Genomic DNA, 25,976 nt, shown 5'->3' with positions numbered 1-25,976 from the left:
TCTCACATGCTTATTGGCTAATGTATATATTTTCTCTGATGAAGTGTCTATTCAAATCTTTTGCCCCTTTTAAGTTGTGTGTGTGTGTGTGTGTCTTTTTGTTAAGTTATGGAAGTTCTTTAAATATTCTGGATACTAGGCTTTTATCAGATATACAATTTGCACATATTTTCTGCCCTGTAGATAGTTTATTTACTTTCTTGATAAAGAACGCCCTTGTGTACACAAATGCTTTTCATTTTGACAAGGCCCAATTTATTGTTTCTTTGGTTGCTCACACTTTTTGTGTCAGATCTGACAATCCATTGCCAAATTCAATGTCATGAAGATTATTATTATTTTTAAAGATTTTATTTATTAATTAATATTAATGAGATACACGGGGGTGGGGGGGGGTGGGCAGAGACACAGACAGAGAAGCAGGCTCCATGCAGGGAGCCTGACGTGGGATTCAATCCTGGGTCTCCAGGATCATGCTCTGGGCTGAAGGCAGCGCCAAACTGCTGAGCCACCCAGGCTGCACTAATGTCATGAAGATTATTTTTAATATCTTATACCCATATATGGATGTAACACATATTCATTTTCAGAGCATTTTAAAATTCATTGATTCATTTTATTCTTTTTAACAATGTTGTGAAGTACACAGGGCAATCGTAATTATGCTAATTTTAAAGATAAGAAACCCCCTTGAACTTGAAAACTGTCAGAGTCTCATGGATAGTAGACAGCAAATGTAAAATACAAATTCCAGCTGCCTGACCCCATTCATTTGTTTGTCCATTCTACTCTCTTGCTCCATAGGGTATCCTATGTTTGCTGGAAACAATGTTGAGACAGGGGAGAGAAGGAATGAAAACTAATACTTGTTTGTTCCTACTATGCACAAGGCTTATTTAAGCCTTCTGCCCATCTCATTATACAGTTCTCACACCATCCTAGAGGTTCATGTTGAATTTCTGATTTTTTTTAAAGATTTTATTTATTTATTTATGACAGACACAGAGAGAGGCAGAGACATAGGCAGAGGGAGAAGCAGGCTCCATGCAGGAAGCCTGATGTGGGACTCGACTCTGAGCCAAAGGCAACTGCTCAACCACTTAGCCACCCAGGGGTCCCACGAATTTCTGATTTTAAGGTAAGGAAAGAGTGGCTGAGAGAATTTGTAATGTACTATGTAGTATACTGATAACCCATGGCAGAGCCTTTGTTCAATCCTGAGGTGGTTTGACCCCTTAATATCATCTAGCATTTAAAGGAAAGCCCCACAGAAGAGGATTGTTTCAGACATATGAAAGGAGAAGAAAATCAAAAGTAGGAAGTAATATTGGTATTTTTCTTCTGTGTTCTCAATTGCCTATATTTAATGAAAATGACCCTCTGCTTCTCACTCTTATTGGTTATCTGCTTAAATGCTAATCCCTGAATCCACCCCCTATAATCCTCCCCACACGCTTTTAATCACTCTTGCAACCAGTGTCCTTAACAATATTAAACGTTCTATCATAGGGATACAGAACTATTTCTCCACATCTAAAGCCTCCAGGCCCACCTGGCCAGGTCCTATGGTGCAGCTCTCCCAGCGACCATGGATCCTCATCTGGTGTTTAACAAATCATGCCCCCCACCCATCCCCCATCTACTTTTTTTGCACACAGACAGGAAATTGGGGACTAAGGGAAATTCACCTCTGACCCTTAATTCACTTTTTAATAAAAGCATTTAGAGTCATTTGCTTGCTTCATGCCAGACGCAAGAGAGAGCTGACTTCATGGCTCTTTGTAGGAAGACTCATCCATCCCTCCTGCACTGGCATTTTTTTCAGTGTGTCAGCTCTCAGAGGCAGCTGCTAACTCAGACCATGTCCATGTTATGACCTTGCCCAGTGCCTAACACATAGTAGAGTGTTGTAAATATTGACTGTGTTCAATGAGTGTCAGTAATTGAAAAGTGAACGATGGTGCTTTTGCCTTACACAGTGAATTTAATTAATGGGTAGAATTTTCCCAATTTTATACTTTCCTCCTATCAATTTTTCTTAAACTGCTGAAGACTTTGAGGTGATAATTTGTATTAGACATGAGTCTTTTGGTTGTTTGAGAAAGAAACTCATTGAAGCAGAGTTAAGAAACAAAGGAAATTTATTATCTCACCCGTCGTGGTAGGACCCAGATTATCTTCAATAGTCTTCCTCACTCCTTGCCTTGCCCTGCTTTCCTTTGACCAGCTTCATTCTCAGGCAAATTCTTGTAACAGTAGGATGGCCACTGGCATCTTCAAATCTTCAGGAATAGACTTTACTATTTTGGCAATCTAAGCTGGGAGACAGAATTGCTGTTCCAATAGTTTAACTAAAATCTTGGGACTGCCTGTCATGTGCACCTCTCTGGTCCAATCATGGTGGTTTTTTTGAACTCTCATTGATCAGTGGGTCATATGCCCACCACTGGAGCAGGGAGTGGGATCAGCCTTCCCTGAATGGCATGGACCAACTGGCATAAGGGGGTCCTCAAAAGAAAATTGGGCTAACACATACAGATGATGAGGGAAAAGAGAATGAATAGGCAAAACAATAAATGCCCACTGCTTATCTGACATATAGTACATGACAACTTAGGAATCTTAAACTCATTACACAAAACTGTAAGTTTGACTTCTTGGTGTCTGGCAAAGACAACATCATTTTAAAGTTTTCTGCATTTGGAGCAGAAGATGAATTTCAAACCAGAATACACATTTAAGGAGCTTCTTTTGAAGCCTCCTATATATATGTATGAGGAAAAAAATTCAGTTGCCTATACTGGTATTTTTGCTCAGGCCCATGCATTGTTTATTCAGCCTTCTCTGTTACTCGTGGACTGTTGACCAAGTAGCAGACATTGTATCTTACACTGAGACTAGAGTGTTAAATAAGGAAAACATGCCTGTCCTCCTGGAGATTATGGCCTGGGGGAGCTTATAATCAGATTCTAATTAACTCATAAAGTATGACTTGAGAGAGCTATTGAACTCATGCAGTGGAATCAGGACATTAAAAAAAAAAAGGGAGTATGTAAGGGCAACCATGTTATATAAGAAGCAGGTTAACTAAATAAGTTGAGTGATAATTTCTTGCTTAAATCTGTGTAAGACACTTTGTGCTGATGAACACCTTCATTCTTAAAAATCATCTGTAGTTTCCCTTTGTAGATGAAGTGAGGGGAAGGAGAAGTTAGGTGCTCACCCAAGTCTGAGTTTTCTAGGACACTATGCCTGTATTGGCAATCATAAAAGATCTATGATTTCTTTTATGTCATGGGTGTTATTTACACCCAGAAATACATACACATATACAGAACTTCTGGGAAAGCTGTGATGACCAAATCATGAGTCCTATGCCCTTAACAGATGCTCTCTCCTTTCTTGGGGCTCCCTATCCTTATTTCTTCACTCCTAGGTCATTGTAAATATAGCAAAAGGAAGTCTGTGTGTGTGTGTGTGTGTGTGTGTGTGTGTGTGTATGCATGTGGTAGTAGGAGGCTGGTTGAAGGCTGCAGGCCTCAGAGCCTTTGAGCAAGTGATAGGTAAAGGCTTTGTGGCCTACAAGGAAAGTCCATGGGAAGAGGAAGCAGTGAGGCCCAGTGGAAAAAGCACTGGAAAGAAGTCCTATGACTTGGCTTTGAATCCTGGCCCCACCACTTAGAAGTCAAAGTTACTTAACATCAAAGATTGTATTTCCATTACTGGCAATGAAAATATACTTCTTCATACTTCATATCTCCTAGGTGTTTTGTGAGAATCAAGTACAATAATACCTATGAAAATTGCTGTGGGCAGTGCAAAGCTGTAATTTGTAAAGCTTTATTTTGTATATCATTGCTCTCTTCTGATCTGCCCCTGCTTGCTCTCTCTCATGTACAAACCTCATGATTTCCAGCATTCTGAAGGTGGCATAGTGCATACATAGTACAAACAAGTATTTTTTCCCTCCATTTTCCACTCCTTAATTCTTACCCACCAGTTGTTTTCTCCAGGTACTGTAGTAGCTAGAGATAAGAGAAAAAGCATGAGTTGAGGAAAAGAATATGAAGTTTGGACTCAGGGCATAAATCCTGACTTCTCCTTCTCTGGTTGTATAGTTTTGAGATAGTCAACTAACTTCTCTAAGCATTCAGCTTTTTCATCTGTAAAACAGAAGTAATTTCCATGATTTATAGGAACTTTACTGAGTGCTAAAGGGAACACGTGGCTCAGTAAATCAGCCATCATTTTCTTTAAGACATTTCCCCTCCCACCTAGGAGCTCATGGTCTAAAAGTGTAGATAAGACGTTTTTCAAGATTATTCTAAATCAGAAGAGAGAGCATGTGGCTTTGGTGTGTGTGTGGGGGGGGGGGGGGATGGTGGATGGCCAGTCTCTGAGTGGTTGAGCTGTTTGGTTGTTGAGTAAGGTATGACTTTACCCAAGGAACCCAGCTGGTACTTGGTAAAATCTAGTCTTGAATCCAAGCTTCCTAGGAAATTTTCAAAAAGGTAGACCTCTTTAGGTTTACTAAACTATTATTTGGACCTTGATTTTTAAGAACATTTCCTGAAGTTAGTGGTTTGTTAAGACAAAAGATGAGCTGAGAGGTCCCATGCCACTTTAAGGAATACATGTGTAGTACCAGCAGGAATGAAAAATGTGGCTTATTTTTTTCCTGAAAGAAAAATAGTTAACTGTATTACAGGGAATAGGATAGCTCAGAGGAGAGTTTGACACCAAGAGCTTGTTTGATTTTACAACAAATGGTTAGCATCATAAAATTACTCATTTATTGGCTTATTTGGGGCTTTTTAATGGCCTTGTCCTGGTTTGTGGGATCCAACACTTAAGCCCATCAGTGTGATATTGTTGTGTGTTGCTTCTCCATTACACAATGATCCCACTACAGTGAGGCTCTCTTGACCTTTTTTCCTCCTTCCGTCTGTGCCATCTATCAAATACCCGAAGCATGTTTAAATTTGCCTGTGCTTGGCCTTTGTTGTTCATGATGACGCCGTTGTGAGATCACCTTGAGTGTCATCGCAAAGCAGCTGAAATGGGGTTTTCACTGCTCCTCTGTAGTAGACTGAACATTGACCCTCAAATATATCAGATCTTAATCTCTAGAACCTGTGAGTGTGATCTTATTTGGAAAACGGCTGTTACAAATGTGATTAAGTTAAGAATGTACAGATGGGGAAGGATGTTCCAGATTATCTGGATGAACCCTAAATACAATCACAGATGTCCTTATAAGAAAGGACAGAGGTAGATTTCACACAGAGCAAGAGGGGAAGGCAACATGACCACAGAGACTGGAAACAGATTGGAGCGATGTAGTCATAAGCCAAGAATGCCAGCAGCCACCAGATTTCAAAGTCTGGTCTCCAGAGCAGAGAGAATAAATTTCTGTTGTTTCAAACCACCAAGTTTGTGATAATTTATTATGGCAGCCATTGGAAATTAATATACCCTCCATCTCCTTTCCCTGGCAATCTACCATTTTGAATATTATAATGTACACTTAAATTTCATTTTAAATAAATGATCTTATAAAAATAGCCCATCCACATTCCAGGAAGTCATGAGAAATAACAGGTTATAGTAGGTCATAACTGGAAGGGTCCTCAGAGGCCACCCAGACTTCGAACTATAAAGATGAGAAGGCCGGGATGCAGAGAGAGTGCATACTTGCCCAAGGTCACTCAGTAAGTGAGTGGTATAGGCAGGACCTAACCCAATAGCCAAACTTTGTCACCACAGACAAAGGGACACAACTATGAGGATATTTGGCCTGGCAAGTAGATAGGAAAGAACCTGCTAAAGCTTACTTAAAGAATGTGACTTTTATCTTTTTTTTTAATGAGTTGTGGATTGGCCCTTTCACTCTAGGTAACTAAATGCAAGAAACATTTTGGGGAAAGACAATAGCCTTTTCTGCAAGAAACAGATACAGTTGAATATGTCTGACTTGGGAAGATATCCGTGACATAAGGATGCAGGTAGGTGTGTGGCCTTTAGAATCATAGGACCTGACCAGAATTTTGTCTCTGCCACTCACCGGCTCTGTGAATCAGGGTCAGTTACTCTCTGGGAGCCTCAGTGTCTTCATCTGAGAGCCAGAGGTACTAATAGTGCTTGTCTGAGACTGTGGTGAGGCCTACATGAGATACTGTGTATAAAAATGCCTCACCCTCTGTCTGCCAATTAATTGAGGGTTAGGGTTAGCTCCATAAATGTTAGTGTCTAGTATTATGTTATCAAATAAAAGTGAAGTTGTAGCAGAGTATATAGAATTTTATCTTCTTCAAATTTCTTTGGATATTTTACAAGGACCCTGGGATTTCTTTAGTAATCAGTAATAACAGTAAAGACGAAAAACAGGTCTGACTCACAGGGAGCAGAGCCTTTCATGAGGCACTGGGGTCTCAGTGTGGCAGGGCTGAGACTGTTATCGGAGTCCCAGAGCTGACAGGAATCCTCAGACCTCGCTGCTGGGAAATGAACAGCTATAAATGTGCATTTACATAAACATGAATACATAAACAGGATCAAAGACTGCCCGATCCCTGGGGAATGAGGTGAGTGCCCTCCTCTGACCAAAGCTCTGGGTTACACAAGGGCCCCATGCTGCGTGGACGGCTCAGAGATGGTGCTCTGCACACCTGGTCTCCAGGCCCCGCCCAGCCCCTCTAAGCCGTGTGACTTGGGCAGGTCACCTGTGGGCCTGTTTCCTTATCCATCCAACACATAGGCTTCTTAGGAGGCTCAAATGAGGTAAAGTACATAAAAGTACTTAGTAAACAGGAAGCCAGTCCAAAGGGGATACTATTATGTACCCTATCAGTTTTCAAGCTCAACAGGGCGTATGTTTGTAATACGTTTCAATTTTGTTCATTCTGTTTGGATGTTCACTATTGTCATTTCTGCTCTCATTCCTTCTATATTGTTTGTTAGCATTTTAGGTGGCCTTACTGATTCTTGTGTGGCTTTTCTCTATCTATCAGGATAATTTTTTTAAAACATACCTTCTGGGGATCCCTGGGTGGCTCAACGGTTTAGCGCCTGCCTTTGGCCCAGGGCACGATCCTGGAGTCCTGGGATCGAGTCCCGCGTCGGGCTCCCGGCATGGAGCCTGCTTCTCCCTCCTCCTGTGTCTCTGCCTCTCTCTCTCTCTATGTCTATCATGAATAAATAAATCTTAAAAAAAAAATAAAACATACCTTCTGCCATGATAATCTATCAGTGCATTGATATATAGTTCCTCTTCTCCTAGCACATGCGATGGTTGCGCATCTAACAAAAGGAAAGCATCTGTCAAGGTACAGAGCCGTCTGTTTTAACTAAACAGTCCTCAAGAGAGCTGTGAACTTGGTTTTCCCGAGCATCAGTATTTGGGATGCTGGTCCTCTGGCCCCTAGAAGGGAGCTTTGAGTGACTCACCCTACTGGAAACAAACCCCCTCCCCTTGCCTCTGGTCTTATATTCCTGGTTCCTAGCCTCAGTTTAGACCTGCCAATAAGTAGCTTACACCAGACTCAGCTGCTGAACTTTTGGACATGTTTTTGTACTTGTTCTCTGGCTACCTCTGGTCAGTCTTCTTTTTTTTTAAGATTTTTTTTTTTTAATTTATTCATGAGAGACACAGAGAGAGAGAGGCAGAGACACAGGCAGAGAGAGAAGCAGGCTTCATGCAGGGAGCCTGATGTGGGACTTGATCCCGGGACTCCAGGACCATGCCCTGGGCTGAAGAAAGGCACTAAACCGCTGAGCACCCAGGGATCCCCTGGTCAGTCTTCTTCTGATTGATGGGTTGACGCTCTTTGGCCCTGTCTAGACTTCTGCATGAGACAGAATGGTTTGCTCTCTCATACTATACTTGTGTTGAGTGCCTAAAAGATACTAGGAATTATGCTAGCCAAATATGGCCTTTGCTTCTTGGAACTTACAGCTTAGCAAAGAAAGTAACAATTGAAAAGTTTATTGTAATTGTGGTATTACAAAACAGGAAGAACAAGATGCTTTGGGCACATACGTAACAGTGGAACCCCTAACTAACATAAGGGTGTCAGAGAAGGCCACCTTGAGAAAGTCCCTTGAATGGAAATTTAAGATTGAATTGGAGTCAAAGACCAGTTGGGATCAGCATGTGGGAAGACACAGAGTCTAGCAAAGTCTAAAAGGGACATTGTTTCTTCCAGTCACCTAGGGCAGGGAGTCTAGGTCATCACCCATAATGTCTGTTGGTACCAAGGTGCAGGTAGAAATCCAGGCTGGCTGGAGCTCAAACAGTTATAGTTCTATCTCTGCCATTGTGGGCTGTAGGATATTTGGCATGTTGCCGACCCTATCTGACCTCTAGTTGCCACATCTGGGAAACACAAATGATAACCTTTCAAGGTCATTGTGAATGACTGATGAAATAACATGAAAGTACTTTGGAAATCATGTGACTAAAGGGAGGAAGTTGGTCATAGGGCATCTGACCCAGCACTAAGATGGAACAAGGAATAGAAAATGCTGACCCTACCAGGACCCAATTCTTTCAAGTCTTACACTGTTTCAGAACTTTAGGAGTTCCATATATATATGGATATGGATATATGTGCTCTGTATATGTTACTGAAAGGGGTAAGAGCAGGGTTTTTAAAAAAATATTATATTCATGGCTAAGTTGTCCCAAAAGGTTACAGCCCTCTCCCTACATGGTATCACTAGAATTCCAGGTACCCTGGCTTAATGTAACATAACACCTCCACAACCTCTGGGGCTGGGATAACTATATCCTACCCAGTAGTGTATGATAACAACATGGGTAGATTGTTAGTTCTGCCCCTTTGCCAGCAAAAACCCACAACTTTCTCTTAACCTAATGGCCAATACTCTGGCAGAGAATAGCTGGCTTGGTCTCTATATAAACTGTTTTGCATTTTTGAAGAGCAAAACCATGTTTATTGATTCCAATCTGGAGCCAGGAGCTTCAGGCATCACATGGAATCTGGAATTACTTGGGAGATGCCCAGAACTAGCACCACAACATCAGGCATTTTTGTAGCATGATGAAACGACAAAAACATTCATGGTCCCTGATCCCTGGAGGACCACCTGTTACTTTTTTGGATCAATTATGAATGGAACATAGTAAGACTGATACTCATGGTGCCTTTGGCTGGCTAATCATTGATCATCCCAGCTTGAGGTACAATTGTTCTGCTAATTGTCAGTGAGTAAAACTGAGTGGGAGGTCCAGAAGTTGGCTGGATCCTTGGCAGTTGAGAACTGGCAGGGTGACTGCTCCCCCAGCAATTTGATTGTGTAACAGCTGCAGGTGTTTAAGTATACTGTAAGGGTTAAACACATCCTGCATGTAATGTACAAGCATCGTGCCTAATAGAGGGTAAATTCTGCATTTACATTACCTATTAGTTCCTTATTAATAATGACTATTACCAATGGGCATAAGAAATAGGGTCTAAATTCATCAAAGAACAAAAGTTTTTAGAAAAACAGCACATCCCTTTTCTTTATTTCCCATGGTGCTTCCTCATAATGTCCTTGGACCGAGCACCAGGGGTGTCTTCCTCAATGGAGGGAAACAGGCCATCCTTGGAATTTGAAGTGACAAATGTCTAAATGCCTAGCTTATGGTGTGTGTTTTATAGGGGGTGTGGTGCGTGGGGGTGTGTGTGTATGGCATGTACGTGTGGTATGGTGTATGCAAGTGTTGTGTCTTGTGTTGTCTGCTGTGTGTGTGTGGTGTAGTGTGGTTTGTTTGTGTACTGTGCCCGTGTGTGTGTGTACTAAGCATTTGAAATGGGAATTTTCAGATGACCATCTCTATAGGCCATTCTGGCTGAGAATTCTATGTTCACATGGTACTACTGCTACAAAAATTCAGAGAAGAGAGTGAGTGACAAGGGGAAGGTGAATCTATGGTCCTCCAAATGGTTGAGGACCAATTCTTTTGTAGTGTCTGCTACATGACATCATTTAACCTCGACAGCTAGCCTGTGAGACACAGTGGGAGCACAGGCTAGGCAGTAAGATAGTTGTCTAAGGTCATATAACCAATAAGTGATAGGGCCCTGATAGGTATTAAACTGGTGATACAGTAAGTAATAGACATTGACCTGGTGATACAAAGTCAACCAAAGTGAGGGAGCACAGAGCTCAGGGAACAGTGCAGTCAGAGCTTCAAGGGCTGTCACCAGAGGATGTAGAGAAAAGATGACAGTGAGAATTCATAGGTTAGCGTTAGACTCTGGAGATCCCAGCCTGTGTCTAAAGGGAATAACATTCTTCAAAGGGCTCTTATTTTGGCCTTCTGGGAAGAATAGGGGGGAAACATAGGGAAATCAGCTCCCAGAAACAAATCATTCCAAATACTCTGTATTCAAGAGCAGTGGGTTGGGCCAAGCCAAGAGGATTTCTGATTAAATTCCCTGGGGTGTCGCTTTCCAAGGACAAGTTTTAGATGCTATATCGGACAAGAGTTTGGACTTTTTTTTTTTTTTAATTGTTGCGCCCGGACCTTGATTGCTATCTGCAAGGGAAACAGACAGTGGAAACTATTTCATCCGGACTGATGGGAAAAACACATTTTCACTGTGCCCTGAATAGCAGTGCTTGGTGTTTGAAGTCATTATCGTAAATAATGGGTAAGCTGGAGGGAGGAAAAGACACTACAAGTGACTTTAAAGAGTGAGGGAGGGAAAGAGGAGAGAGAGATAATCATGACTGGGTGTTGACTGTTGGTGAGAAATTTCCACTGAACATTAAGCACTTCCTGAAGCTTTCTTCCCAAGAGTGGCCTGGGGTGGGGGGAAAGGGAATGTGTGTGAGGAGACATGGGCTGGAAAGCATGTTCAGGGCTTGCCAGGACTGGCTGGTGCACTGAACACCTCATCAGTTCCTTTATTTCTCTACTCTTCATTCACTCATTCATTTAGTCATTGCTGCATTCGTTATATAGTCTCTCAACACTAACTGTTGGGCTATGAGCTTCGTGCCAAGATGGTGAAGATGAATAAGGAAGACGAAGCTTACAATCTAGTGCAGAAGCATAAAGAGAGATAATTACAGCCTGTGTGATAATGTTAGAAGGAAGGTACCAAGAAATTGCAGGAGGATGTTGAGAACAGAATCTCTTTCACTTTGTTGTATTTGCTTTGTGCTAAGAATCTAGAACAGTCAGAATGTACTTCCACTCTCCAGACCTCACAGGCTAATGCAAGAATACCTATCCTAGGAGGGAAGTGAATCAACAATCTGAAGTCCACAGAAGATAATGTCTTAACTAACAGCAGCCTTAGTGAGTGAGAGATTCAAGAAGATAGATCTAGATTCCCTTTAGCTCAAAATATTCTAGCCCTCCAGGTTCACCAAGTTCAACAAAAAGCTGAGAGACTTAGAGTGGCTGAACCTGCTGTCTCTTGAGCTAATGTTTCTCAATCCACTGTGTTCATGGCATGGCTCTTTATTGACATAGAGAACATTGGATGGGGAACAGTTGTGGGAGAAGAATGTTAAGTTTTATTTTGGACATAATTAGTTTGAGATTCCTGTAAGACCTCTAAGTGAAGATATTAAGGAGGAAGTTGTATATATGAGAAGAAATCAGAAGAAAATATAGTCTCGGGGTGTACTTTGGGAGTTGTTATCCTGGAGGAGATCATTTAAACCAAGGACCTTGATGAAATCATCTCAGCAGTGTTCATATGTGTAGTCAGTGAGTTTTGTAGGGAACTCCTCAGGACTCAGGGAGAATGGAATCCTAAGAACTCTGGTTGAGATGGCTACTTAAGAAATCCTGCAGTTCATTTTATGCAATTACAAGCATTCATCTCAAGAGGAGCCATGTAGTGATGAGCTCAACCTCTGCTCAATGAAACAGTCTACCCCATAGCATCTCAATGAGCACTAATCATAGGAGGTCTTATAACCCTTGCTGGACCAAATGGTTGAATGAAAAAAGAAAGATTTCTGGTTTCACACTGCCCTATACATAAGGCCTGGATTTGCCATTTAAACCGTACTATCTTCCCATCCTTATTGCTGTCTTTTATCTCACAGCCCAGCCCAGAAGACCTTGTTCAGTATAGAGCCATCCAAAAATCAGGCCTGGTTTAGTAATCTTGTGATTTTACCAACTAAAGAACAAGGCTAATCTAGAATTATTTGATTTTTCCTGCACACAAACTTCTGGTGACCACATTTTCTTCTTCTTCTTTTTTATTTTTTTGATCATTACAAAACATATTTTAGGTTTACTTCATCATACTGTCCAATTTTGTGTGAGTTCTTTGTGACGACTACTGGGCTTTTCCATATTAAAGAACCATTGCTAGTTTTTTGTATGGATTTGAGTTGTCACTCAGTTGAAACCCTCATTTCCCAGGAGAGCAGGCCCAGACCTCAGACATTAGGAACAGCTCGGAGTACATGGAGTGTTTGCACAGAGCTGGAACTGCCATTTCATGCCTTCTGTCCCTTCTTTAGTGTGCTTTGTGCATCTGCTGGCCAAACCCATTCCCCAGTTTCTAAGGATAGAAGCTGGGGAGATATGTGAATTGGAACTTTTTGCAAGTCAATCTGGTATTACAACACCACCCTCTGATGAGTTAAGTGCAAATGAATCAGAACCAGATGGGCAAATTTTCCTGAAAACGTGTTTAAAAAGTGGAGAAGGAGAGAAGTTTTTGGCAAAACTCTCAAAGATATTTAGCTACATCAGATGCACATAGCACTTTGCCTTGCTTTTGGATACTCCCATCATTACAACCTGGAGAAAATGACCCACTGGAGCTCCAGGGGGAAGCAGGGCAGTAATGGGGTAGGGACTGTACTTGCAGTCCTGTCACTGGCGTGCCTCTCTTCAGCCCTCTTTTTCTCCGAGGTCATTCTTGGCAGGCAAATGAAGTTTGGATGAATAAAGCAATCATAAGGAATCAATTCTGGAGAAAAATTTAGGCTTAGACTTTTAACATGCATTTCTCTTGGACTCTTATGAACTTCACATTTTCAGATTCAGCTAAAACCTCTTGAATACTTATTAAGGATATGTTTTTGTGCTAGACACTGGAATGGTTCTTTTCTCACGTTGTCAATCCAGCCGAGTTGTAAGGTGACAGAGTCATGAACAGTTGAGAGAGCTCAGGGTGAGAAACATGACTTGTTTAAGGTAACACAGCGAGGTGGCAAGTGCTATCTATCCAACCGAGTGGCCACTAGCCACAAATGGCCATTTACATGTAAATCAGTAAATTCTGAATAAAATTTAAAAGTGAGTTGTTCAGTTTCACTAGCCATATTGCCAGTGCTTTATTGCCACATGTGTCTAGTGACTACCATATTGGATAGCACAGCCACAGAACATTTCCGTCATTCTAGAAATTACTATCGTACAGCTGGGCTTCAACTCATATCTTTGTGCAAAGTTCTGGGCACCTTCCCATTGCCAATCTGAGTTGTCTCACATAATGGAAACTTCTAAAATGGAAGATAATTTCTCTTAAGCATAACTAGAAACTTTCTCCTCCACACCCCGGATAGAGTATACACGGAGATGCTGGCTAATTCTTTATTAAGCCTGCTCTGTCCTTTATGTGGGCACTGTGGAGCAGCAATGGACCAGGGGTCAGAAGGGAAAGGAGGATAGTGTGAGTTGGGTGTACCTGGCCCCCACTGGGCTTACCTACATCACAGGGCACTAGCAGAGTGTGTGCCCAGGGAGTGCTAACAGCAAAGCTAGGAAGGGGTGCAGAGGAAGTCTGCATGGTAGAGTGGAAAGACAGTGACAATTTGGTCAGAGAAATTGGGGGCTGAATCCACAATCACGTGGGCTTGGCTAAGAGGAAATAGTGCCATCTTCCTTATAGGCCTGTGAGGATTTAAATGTGTGGGTAGCTGTGAGACACTATCTGATGCCTAGTGGGTATTTTCACGAAACCAGTTGCCTTTGGCTAATCATGCCCTCCTCTTTGTTCTTCTCCTCCCATCCCTTTCCGGGTGGGAGTTATCACCAGTTTCCATAGTATTCAAAAGACAGCACTCTTTGATGTCAACATTTTCCCCCATTTTCAAAACTAGTTATCAGGAAAACTCCTAATATTATTTTTTTTACAATGATGTGAATTACAGCAACCTTCCAGAGCAGTGTCTTTCTTCTTCTCCTCTTTCTTCTTCTTCCCCTCCACCTCCTTCACCTTCTTCTCCTTCTTTTATTTTTGTTTTTTTGCATTATCTAATCTTCTAAAAGCAAGCATCTCTGTTTTAATAGTCATACTAGGATAGGTTTGAGGTTGAGTAATCAAAGAATGATATCAGATTTACTTAAGTGTAATCAGTGAACTTTCATCCTGGAACATTTTCCTCTGCTGTTATTTGTTGATACATCATTATCACATTTCATCCTACGAAGCATTTGTAGCAGCTTACTCAATATGTCTATCTTAAAATAGTAAAGTAGAAATTAAAACTATTTAATATCTCAGGGTGCCTGGGTGGCTCAGCTGGTTGGGCATCTAACTGTTGGTTTCGGCTTAGGTCATGATCTCAGGGTTGTGAGGTCAAGCTCTGCGTTGGGCTCTGTGCTCAGCGAGGAGTCTGGTGGAGATTCTCTCTTCTTCTCTGTCTCTCTCCCTCTTTCTGCCCCTGCTCCCTCTGCTTGAGTTCTCTCTCAAATAAATCTTAAAAAAAGTTAATATCTCAAAACTGGTTAAATTTAAATCAGAATAGAAGGTTAATATCTCAGAGAACAGTTCAACCTAGAAATGTAGATCATAATGGGAGATACTACACTGAAGTGATGACCTTATATGATTCACATAATTAACTAGTAGTAATTAGTCAGTAATATAATGTTTATCCCTTATATTTAACGACCACTTTATGGAATGATCCACATTACCTTCCACATGATAGAAGTTTCATGAATATTTCTTAAATGATGTGAGGAAGATGCAAGTTCAAGAGGTGACATCATTTGTGAAGGTCATGCCTACTAAATGGCAGAGCCAGGATTCAGACCCTAGGTCTCCTGTCTCCTATTCATTGCACTCTAGAATGATGCCCGCTCACATTTGCCCAACACTATAAGTATAAAAGGCTCTTTTATTTTTGAAATGCTTCTGTTAACCTCCCAAGGATCTTGGGTGGTAGTGTTATTACCCCATATTACAGGTGAGCGATGATGCACCCATGACCTAACTTACAAGGAATACAATTAGTATTTGCATTTGGGCCGTTTCACTTCTGTTCCAGTATATTTTCTGCATCTTTTTCTTTTAGGCTGTTCCTAGGGGAGCACAAGCAGGAATAAAAACAAATATAACATTTCCAAATTGGGGCATTATGCATTTGCGGGCGACCTGGGAGGCAACATTTCTCATGACAGAAGAGGAAACCTTAAGGGGAGTCCCCCTTGGTCAGCAACTCTTGCAGCCCCTTGGAACAAATGCTATCAGTGTTTATTAAAGAGCATTTAGTTGCAAACGTCCATAGAGGGTGATTCTGGGCAGAGCCTGTAGAAAGGATTCAGGAAATGCTCATGGCCACATCACCAGGGCTGCTCAGTGACTCCATCCATGCATTTCTTACTGGTTGGTCACCTCCTTCCTCAGAGATATAGTCAGGAAGGGGTGACATGTCCTGCACGTGTTGTGTGAGTGTCTCTGTGTGCACCAGGGTGATTTTCCCTGTTGGGTTGTGTGTTTTATGACTTTCACAGATGGTGGACTTCCTGCTGTGAGAAGGGTGGGGGCCGGGGCTGTGTTTCGGGAGAGGAGGAGAAAGAGGGGAGGCTGAGGGGATCCAGGAAACAGACTTGTGTAGATTTAACAGGTCTCATTTTATAGCCATTAGCCCTGTTTTCATGGGGTGGCAATGAAGAGCCTCACCCAGGTAAACTGTTTTTCACTATTATGGGGCCAGGGGATGAAAGTTTCATTGTCAGTCCTCTTGGAGCTCTTGTGGCTGCTCCAGATATTGATCTCTTTTTGCCTCAGGGACTCTGAATTTCAGTGGAACCACCCAAACATTGACTGGATAATGATCACATGTGTTCATAAACAGATTCAGTTTACAGAGCATCGGTTCATGTTATCCCATCCGGTATTTGATCTTCACAATAATCCCGTAAACACCCAGTGCAGATAGTTAGCCCCATTTTCTTAAGGAGAGAACTGAGGCAGGGAGAAGTGACCTGCTGGGCCTGCCTGAATCAGCAGGCTCAAAAAGGAAGAGAAGGGCACCAATATGTGTGATGATTATCAGCGCCATGCACCCCCTGTGCCGAAAGAGGACCCCTGAATCTCAGAAAGGGGTCATAATTGCCCTAAAGTTACTCAGTTTGGTCTCTGCCAACAACTGGTGTGTCAGAATTAGAAACTGAGCCTGCCTGTCTCTAAAACCAGTGCTCATTTTTGCTATACCACCAGCTTTCTGTGAATCCTAGCCAGAGGGCAAGTTTTAAAGGAAAAAAGACCTTGGCACTGATTACCCCAAACCACTGACAAACCAAACATTATGCAAATCAGGACCCACCATGTGAATAATAGTTCACATGTGTGAGGCACTTTCAAAAGCACTTTGCGTCGGTTCTTCTTTAACTCTCACAGCAAACTTGTGAGCAAGACGATTTTATTATTCCCATCTTACAAATGGGGAAGTTGAGGCTTGGAGACATAACTTATCTAAGGTGCTACAGCTAGTGGGTAGCAGAACTGGAATTCTAACATAGATCTGACTTGAAAAGCTCATTTTCCTTTTTAGTCCGCATTACCCAAAGGCTGATTCCTATTTCAATTTGGGTCATTTCTGTAGCCAAACTGAACCTGGCCCACTCCATCCTCATTGCCTACAACATGAAGTACTTCCCGGTTGGTCACCTCCTTCCTCAGAGATATAGTCAGGAAGGGGTGACATGTCCTGCACGTGTTGAATTTCAGACTGAAATTCAAGAACCTCAGGTTTTTCCCATGCATCTCCCTCTGCCTCTCAACACACCCCATGACCCAGTCATGTTCCAGTGCGTGTGTTTATCCCCATACCCTTGGCTCTCCAGACCTTCAGTTGTGTCCAGAGCAGCATTTTCTTCTTGCCTCTCCTTTGAGAATGCTGTTCTCTTTCAAGGATCACCTCCGATGCCATCAAATCCAAATACCCTTCCATGGCCTTCCAATCGAGTCTCATGGGCCCCCACAGTGCTCTTGCCTTCCCCAAATCATAGTACTTATAGCCTTCCTCACTCTCAGATTCCACTTTGTGTGCCCAATGGGGTCTGGTTCATTGCTTCATCTTCAGCGCCGACCACAGAAAGCGATGCATGCCAGACCCAGTAGACAAGGAATGAGTATTTTCCTTAGATATGCAAAAATCAGCTCACACATCATAATGCATAGGTAGCTTCTCATTGGTGCATAGAACAATGCAGGGCTTTGGAACCAGTTCCATCTGGATCCAAATCCTCATTTGTTTCTTTCTCAACGGTAACCTTGGGCATTACTTATTTAGGCCTCCTAACCCTGAGTTCTGTTAAAATGATGATGGCATTCAGGATGGTGCAAGGCATGCACAGAGAGCTGACTAAATGTTGGTTGTTAGGCAGAGTTATTATTATTCCAATAGTTTATTATGTCTCCCAGCGATGTCATTAGATTCTCTTTGGATGTAGGTATGCGGCTTTGTTGCTTTAGAGTTGAGCTCCTCACCTTGACCAACACTTGGCTTTTCCCATGTTTGTATGTTTTGCCGTTGCTGGCATTATTTTTTTAGAGTTGTAGCTTTGTGAACCATGGCTTAAGAATGCTCCTGTTCTTTAAGAGGCAGCATTTTGGGTAGAGAATGTGAGACAGAAGGGTGGAAGGGAGGAAGGGAATGGGGTGGAATTGACTCCTTAGGAGAGCCACTCAACCTGAGACTTCTTTCCCACATCAGCTAATTGAGTATTTGAAGTAAAATCCCTTGCCTTAGAGTTTAAATGCACTACATGTGTAAACCTTTTACTTTCACATTTCAGATACCAAATGCTCTTAAAAGTAGAGATGAAATGTTTGCTACTGCATATACCCCTGCCTTCCTTCTAAAACACACACACCCCAACACGCAGAGGAAATCCACAGTTTTATTGTTTGAACTTGTTTTCTCTAACCAAGTGATTGTTTGCAAATGTTTTCTGATTGTAAAAGCAATGAGGCCACCTCTTCTGGAGGAGATTGAGTTCTTTCTTTCTGAAAGATGCTGTTTACTGAAATAAACTCCACCTCCTTCTTTGTTTGGCTTTTCCTTTGTAAGCAATAAAAGCCAACTGACGAGCCTGCCAGCTCGCACAGTCCAAGCTTGTTCAGCCCAATATGGCATCTTTGTTTCCCTGCTGTTTTTCCTTTTCCTAACCTAAGATACAGGCTGCATCATGAGCCCCAAAGTCCTTTGCAGGAGCCATGGCTGGGTCATGGGGTGACCAGGAATCCACCATGCACCAGGCATTGTGGGGAAAAGGGGGGACAGGTGACCCTGATGCTGAGTCCAGAATCATGGAGAGGCAGGGCAAGGCAGGGCAGGGTAGGGAGGAGCCTCAGAGACCATTTAGTCTGATGTCCCCCAAGTGTTATCAGGCAGCACTTGTCCCATGAGTGGCTCCCATGAAAAAAGGCCTGATGTGGATGAAATTGAAAAAAATAAAATGGGTACCATAGCTGTGACTGTGGACTCACAATGTAGCTGAGCATATGAAAGGTTCTGAGACTTTCAGTTAAAAAAAAATTGTGTTTCATTCTATGTCATTCTGTTTCCCAAGCTTATAAGACCAGGTGAAAGGTGTGCGTATGTTTATTCATTTATTCATGTATGTGTAGGTAACACTAATTAACAACAGAATTGGATTTGCACCAAGGTATTTTGACCTCAAAGTCCCACTCTCCTTCTGTTTCTTTAGTTGTACCCACAGTGAAGTCAGCCATTCAAAATGGAGGCTATTGGCTGTATCTGGTTCACTGACATGGTTGGTTTGGCCTTTGTGGTATTGGCCTTAGAGGGTTTTATATTTTTTAAGTTATTTTCCAATACTTAGAATTTGCAAGTTTTCTTATAAAAAGCCACGATTATTGTTTTTCTTGAAAAATTGTAAGATCTGGCAGCGTCAGGCCACAGTGCATCATGGTGGTACCAGGAGTGCAACTGTTCCCTTGGACAGGGTATGGATCTCAGTTTTCCACATTCTTGCCCAGATTGACTTCACTCTGGTGCTATCGGCACAGTCTCCTTTGGCATTTGAGCTTACAATGCCTGGTTCAGAGCAAGCTCTAGTGAGGCTACAACTTTGCTCTTCATACTTGTCTGCTTTTCACTTCCAAGAGTTGATTGATACCTTTGATTAGACCATCTTGTGACAGGTGAAGCCTTAGGGTGCCTGGCTTAGGTGAACCAGTGCCTATTGACAACAAATAAGACAACATTTAGTGAGTGTTTATTCTGTGTCCACCTCTGTTTTTTGCCTTTTAGCAATAGTTCCCTTCCTTAAGCTTCCCAGCCATCATATACAGTGGGAATTATTGTCACTCACTGTTGAGAAGAGGAAATTGGAGCAGAGAATGATTAGTATAACTTTCCCCCAAAGTTACACTAATACAGTTAGTATATAGTTAAGTAGGAGTTTTGGAGGGAGTTTGAATACAGAGAACATGTTCTTAACTACTATAGTACATTTCTACCTTTTAATTTTTTTAAAGTTTGTTTATTTAATAATCTCTACACCCAATGTGGCACTCAAACTCACAGCTCCAAGATTCAGAGTCACATGCTCTTCCAACTAAGCCAGCCAGGTGCCCCATAACTACTATAGTACATATTTTAAAACATATAAATGACAGAATAATTTAGGTCTTTAAAAACTTTTTATTTTGAGCTCAGATTTATAGAGAAGTTGAAAGAAGAATATGAAGAATCCCCCCATATATCCCTCACCCTGCTCTTGTGAACATGAACATCTTCAATGTAGTTATCAAGTACAGTAAATTAATCTTACTAACTATAGACCTCTTCCTAATTTGACCAGTTTTAATGTGAATGTTCTTCTCAGTTTGTTCCAAGATCCTTATCCACAATCTAACATTGCATCTCACTGTTGTTTCTCCTTTGTTCCTTCTAGTCTATAACAGGCCTGTGGCCTCTCCTCAGCCTCATTACCCTGACACATTTGAGGAATATTGGTTAGCTGTTTTGTTGAATATCCCTCAATTTGGGTAGGTCTGTTGTTTTCTCATGATTGGAATGAGAGATCCATTATTTTGGCAAGAATACCAGGAAAATGATGTTGTCCTTCTCACTGTTTCATATCAAGGAGTTTATGATGTCAATTGTCATATTGTTGGTAATACAGCTCATCACTGAGTTGATAAGTTAGAGTCTTCTGAATTTCTGTACTATAAGGTTTCTGTATTTTCCTTTGTAGTCAGTCAAGTTGTTTGGGGAAGACAATTTGAAATTATGAAAACCTTGTTTCTCCTCAAACTTTTGTCTATTAGTTTTAGCATCTTTCAGGTAATCTTATTTACCACAATTTGCTTCATTTGCTTTTAGTAAAAGACTTACAAAATAAAGAATTATTATAAGAATCAAGATTTTAATGAAAGGGTTCAAAAGCTACTTCTTTTTTTATAATTTTTTTAAAATTTATTTATGATAGTCACAGAGAGAGAGAGAGAGAGAGAGAAAGAGAGGCAGAGACATAGGCAGATGAGAAGCAGGCTCCATGCACCAGGAGCCCGATGTGGGATTCGATCCCGGGTCTCCAGGATCGCGCCCTGGGCCAAAGGCAGGCGCCAAACCGCTGTGCCACCCAGGGATCCCAAAAGCTACTTCTTTACTTAATCATTGCCTTTTGATTTCATAATGGAGTCGATATCACAACTTCACATCAGTGAATTTTGTGATTTTGAGGAAGCGTGAACAATTCAGAATCTGTTTCCTTATTGTTAATAGGGACCACAAGTGCAATTTCAAATTGTTGCTGCACAGAAAGGAAGTCGTTAAGAGTAGATGCTCCAGTCAGGCTGCCTAGACTGGGAGCCTGAAGCTCTTCCTCACGAACTGTGACTTTTGGTAGATTGTGTTACCTTGCTATAGACTTCAGTTCCTCAGAGAGCCAATATGAGGAGTAAATATGCAACAGATGGCAAATGCTTACTTAGCAGAGTGCTTGACACATAGTAAGTAATCAATATTTATTTGTTGAGTCCAAACTTCATATATTCAACCACCAACCTTAGAAGTACTACTAATTAAGAATTGTGCAGGGTTTGAGATTTTACTCTAACATGAAACTAATGCAGGTTACCCTGCCACAGTTCTGTGGATGCTTACAGAAGTCACAAGACCACTGGATCAGAGACAACAGAGTTTATTACTCACAATACAGGAAGCCTGAGCTTCTTATTCTCATTGGCTCCCCTGACTTCCAAACTCTATGGGGCAATGTGGCAGGACCCAGGTAGATGCTTCACAGCTGGGGAATCTTGAGCTTAGGAAACCTCTATCTTTTCTGTTGGACTGCAAACAGACCTGCTTTCTGTTCTCAATGGAGACTCTGTTTGTTTTCTACAGTAGTTTACTATTTAACTATCCTTGATACATTAGTGTAGAACAAAATATTCAGTGTCTCTCCTCAGAAGATGTGCAGAAATGACTTGCCTCCAAACAAAACTGGATAATACTTGATGTTTCCCTTGGAAAAGAGCAAAGTGACCCACAGAGATTTTTGCCAGGGTCCAGAAATTGATGGAAATTAGTCTACTTAGTTAATTCAATAACTACCCTGGTTTCTTAAGACTCTGTATTTCTTTCTCTACTGTATTTCAGTTTCTGTAGAACTTTACAGTATATAAATCCCGCATCCCTGCTTTTAATCCCCTTTTGAGTAGGCATCATGAGATTTCATCCACTGATACTGATCTGATTCTTAATTGTGTCTCAGAGCAAGCAGCTCCTGAATCAGCATTCTTTTTTGTCTATATGGAGAAAAGTATCGTCTCTGTATATTTGGGATGGAGTGTGGTGATGCACTTTCTTTAGTAAGGATGAAAGGGTGCTTGTGGAAGTGTAATATAACTTCGACTATCCCCCTGGCTCCCTCTTTGTCCTTTTTCCTTTTTTTTTTTTTTTTTTATGGTGGAAGCTTTTAAAATGTCACATCTGTTTCTAATCATTTCCTTTAGTCTTTCACTATATGATCAACTCAGCAACCTGACTTGTAAAGGGATCCAGATTATTTTGTAAGACAACCAACATATGTTAAAGAAAATTGTCCATTTAATGTCCCAATTGCAAAACAAACAAACACACAAGAAAACTTTTCTTCACTATTTACACTCAAGAAAGAGAATGAACTGCCCTTTAATGTACAAAGGATTTACTGCCCAGTTTTATCACAAAGAGTGTTTAAAGCAATTATATTATGCTTTTTAAAAAGAAAATATTTTTTAAATGATGAAAGATTTCATGCATAGAAAAATCATGCATTGAAGACACCTATAATCTACGTCAAAGATGAAACAGATATTAACATTTTGCCATATTTGTTTTAGCCCTCTCTTTAAAAAAAAAAAAAAAAGGAAGATGGGAAAGAAACAATCAAACCTCTCTCCCTTCCTTCTTTCAAAAGTGTGACTTCTACTTTGTGTGTTTTTATTTTTATGTATTTTTATTGAGCTATAATTGACATCCCATATTATATTAGTTTCATAGCAATTTGGCATTGGTACACATTGGGAACTGATCACCACACTAAGTCTAGTTACCATCTGTCACCAACAAAGTTGATACAGTATTATTGACTGCATTCCCCATACTGTACATAGGATCCCCCATGGCTTATTTATTTTATAACTGCAGGATTGTACCTCTTAATTTTCTTCACCTATTTTGCCCTCCTCTAGACCCCTCCCCTCTGGCAACCACCACTGTTTTCTCTGGATTTATGAGTTTTGGTATGGTTTTGTTTGTTTGTTTGTTTGTTTAGAGTCCACTTAAAAGTAAAATCATGCTGTGTTTGTCTTTATCTGTCTGACTTATTTCACTTAGCATAATGCCCTCAGGTCCATTCACGTTGTTGCAAATAGTGAGATTTCATTCTTTTTTATGGTTAAGTAGTATTCTGTTGTGTGTATATATATCACATTTTTTTTTCCTTAGAGAGGGAGTGAGGAGGGACCCAGGGATAGAGAGAGAGAGAATCTTAAGCAGGCTCCATGCTTAGCATGGAGCCCAAAGTAGGGCTCGATCTCACAAACCCTAAGATTATGAACTGAGCCGAAACTGAGAGTTGGATGCTTAACTTACTGAGCACTTAGGTGGCTCAGTAAGTTAAGCATCCATCTTCTTTATCCATTCATCTATCAAAGTTATGTAGGTTGTTTTCATACCTTGGCTATTTTAGATAATAGTGTAATGAACATAGGGATGCATATTAGTATATTATCTCTTTGAATTATTGTTTTTATTTTCTTGGATAGATACCCAGTAGTAAAATTGCTACATTATATAGCAGTTCTATTTTTAATTTTGTTTGTTATGTTTTTCTAAGAAGTTGTCCAATCTATTTAAGTTTTAAAATTTCTCAACCTAGATTATTAACAGTCTTCTGTTATGATTTACAGAATTTCTACCTATAGACACTTAAAAATTTTTTTTTAAAAAAGATTTTTATTTATCCATGAGAGACACAGAGAGAGAGGCAAAGACACAGGCAGAGGGAGAAGCAGGCTCCATGCAGGAAGCCCCGACGTGGGACTTGATCCCGAGTCTCTAGGATCATGTCCTGGGCTGAAGGCGGTGCTAAACTCCTGAGCCACCCGGGCTGCCCGCTATAGACACTTTTATTCCTAATATTGCTTATTTATGTCTTTACTTTCTCTTTTAAAATAAAGCTTGCTAGAAGTTTGTTTATTTTGTAAGCCCTATAAAAAAGAAGCTTTGGTTGTGTTTTTAAAATACCTTTCATATTGGATATAAAGTTACATTATGGTCTCATGATTTAAAGCATATATAAATAATAAATTCTTGGCAAATAGTTAATCTTTCAATAGACTAAAGATTTGTCGAATGAATTTTAAGGGCTACCTACTTCTGATATGTTTTTATTCACAACATTTCTGATACCACATACATGAGATTCTTTTTTTCTCATACCAGCCAATTCTCTAACTCTTTGGATTCCAACCAGGTATCCTACAATTCAGTTCAGTTCTGGCACTAACTATCCAGAGTTAGCATCAGAATTCATAGAATTAAAGGCCTAGTTTTACAAGACTGCCCTCAGTCTTGTATAATTTGTATCATTTCATATACCAGTTATAAGTATTGGGTCCCCAGGTAACTCATACTTCTCTCAGAGTTGGCTGCAAAGTTGGAAGGGTTCTCATAAACCCCTGTTTCTCAGGCTTGATAATTTGCTAGAATCATGCACAGAACTCAGGCAGGTACTTTATTAATATTGCTGATTTTCATGAAGGACATGACTCAGGGACAACCAAACAGAAGAGATGCATAGAGAGTAAGGTATTGGGGCAGGGGAGTATGGAGGCTCTTTGCTTTCTCTAGGTATGCCACTCTTCCAGCACTTTGGTCTGTTCACTGACCCAGCTTCCAAAACTCTGCATTTAGAAATTTTTATGGAAATTTTGTTACATAGGTATGATTGATCAAGTCATTGGCCTGTTGTGACTGATTCAACCCTCTTTAGCCCCTCTTCCCTCTCTGGAGGTTAGGTGGGAACTAAACTCTTGATTCCCTCTTCCCCAAGAGCTCTCCATCTCTATAAATGGCATTGCCATTTGCTCCATTGCCCAGGCAAACATATTAGAAGTCATCTATGATTCTCCTCTTTGACTTTCTTTCACACCAAATCATCAATAAATCTTGCTAGGTTCTATCTACAAAATATATTCTGAGTGTGACCACTTCTCACTTCTCACTACTCCATTGCTACCACTCCCAAACTGCCATCATCTCTCCCCTGAACTATCATCAAAAACATCTCTTAACTGGTCTTCGTCGTTCCATACTTGCCACTTGGAAGTCTATTCTCAGTAGACAAGCAGAGAGATTCTTTTAAAAGAGAAGTCTGATGAGTAGTGATTCCCTGATTAGACCCTTCCAGTGGCTTCCCTAAATATGTAAAAGAAACTCAAAATCCTTTTCATGTTCTAGGCCCATCTCAGTCTTTCCCTTGGCCTCTTCTCTGCTTTTCCATTCTCTCTGCCTTTTGGTCACTCCATTCCAGCCACAGGCATCTACTTGTTTCTTATATACACCAAAGGTGTTCCCTTGTGGACTTGGCACTTAGGGCTCTCTTTTTTTGGAATGATGACTCCCCCTATACCTAATCCTACTCCTTGAGTTTATTCAGATCTTTTCCAAGTGTTATCTAATCAAGAGGTCTTGTTCCTACCAGGGGCATCCTGCCCTTATTATGCATTACCATGACATAATTTTCTTCATAGAGTTTATCTGACATTAGGCTAATTATTTGTTTGTTTATTTTTTCTATCATGGGAATGTAAATGCCTAAGAGTAGGTCTTTGTCTGTTTTGTTGATGTGGCATTTGCATGCTCCATAATTTCCCGGTTCAATCACTATGCTCCTTTCCTAGGTAAGAATTTCATCTTTGCTCTGCCTCTCAAGCCTCCAATGTACCTCTCCCCTCTATCTCTACTGTTTTCTTCATGACCTTGCTTCCAGTTTCATTGAGAAAGTAGAATTTGTACATACCCTCACCATGACATCTACCAACCAACATACTCTGCTTTTCTTCCTTTAAATAGATGAACATTCACAATTTTATCAAAGACCAGACCTTCTCCTTGTACACTGGATTCCATCCTCTTTTACCTACTCGGTGATTTGCCTCTAGTAATTGCATTGTTTCCTGAATCTTCAATATATTTTTCCTTTCTCTCTACTGGACCTTTCCCAACAGGGT

The 25,976-nt window shown here is 40.9% G+C and overlaps 1 long non-coding RNA gene across 2 annotated transcripts in view; it reads left to right on the top strand.

The window, feature by feature from the left end:
* LOC140630364 (uncharacterized) overlaps positions 1-25,976 on the top strand; it is a 106,362-nt gene that overhangs the window by 5,282 nt on the left and 75,104 nt on the right. The window contains exons 1-2 of one of the 2 annotated variants that reach the window (XR_012028130.1): positions 1,006-1,138; positions 5,896-6,005. This is a non-coding gene — a long non-coding RNA (uncharacterized lncRNA). Of the gene's footprint in view, positions 1-1,005; positions 1,139-5,895; positions 6,006-25,976 lie in introns of those variants that run through there. The other variant, XR_012028131.1, reaches the window with a different exon arrangement.

The sequence above is a fragment of the Canis lupus genome, chromosome 3 (assembly GCF_048164855.1).
Source record: "Canis lupus baileyi chromosome 3, mCanLup2.hap1, whole genome shotgun sequence".
NCBI classification, from domain to species: domain Eukaryota; kingdom Metazoa; phylum Chordata; class Mammalia; order Carnivora; family Canidae; genus Canis; species Canis lupus.
This window is presented reverse-complemented; position numbering and strand designations above follow the sequence as displayed.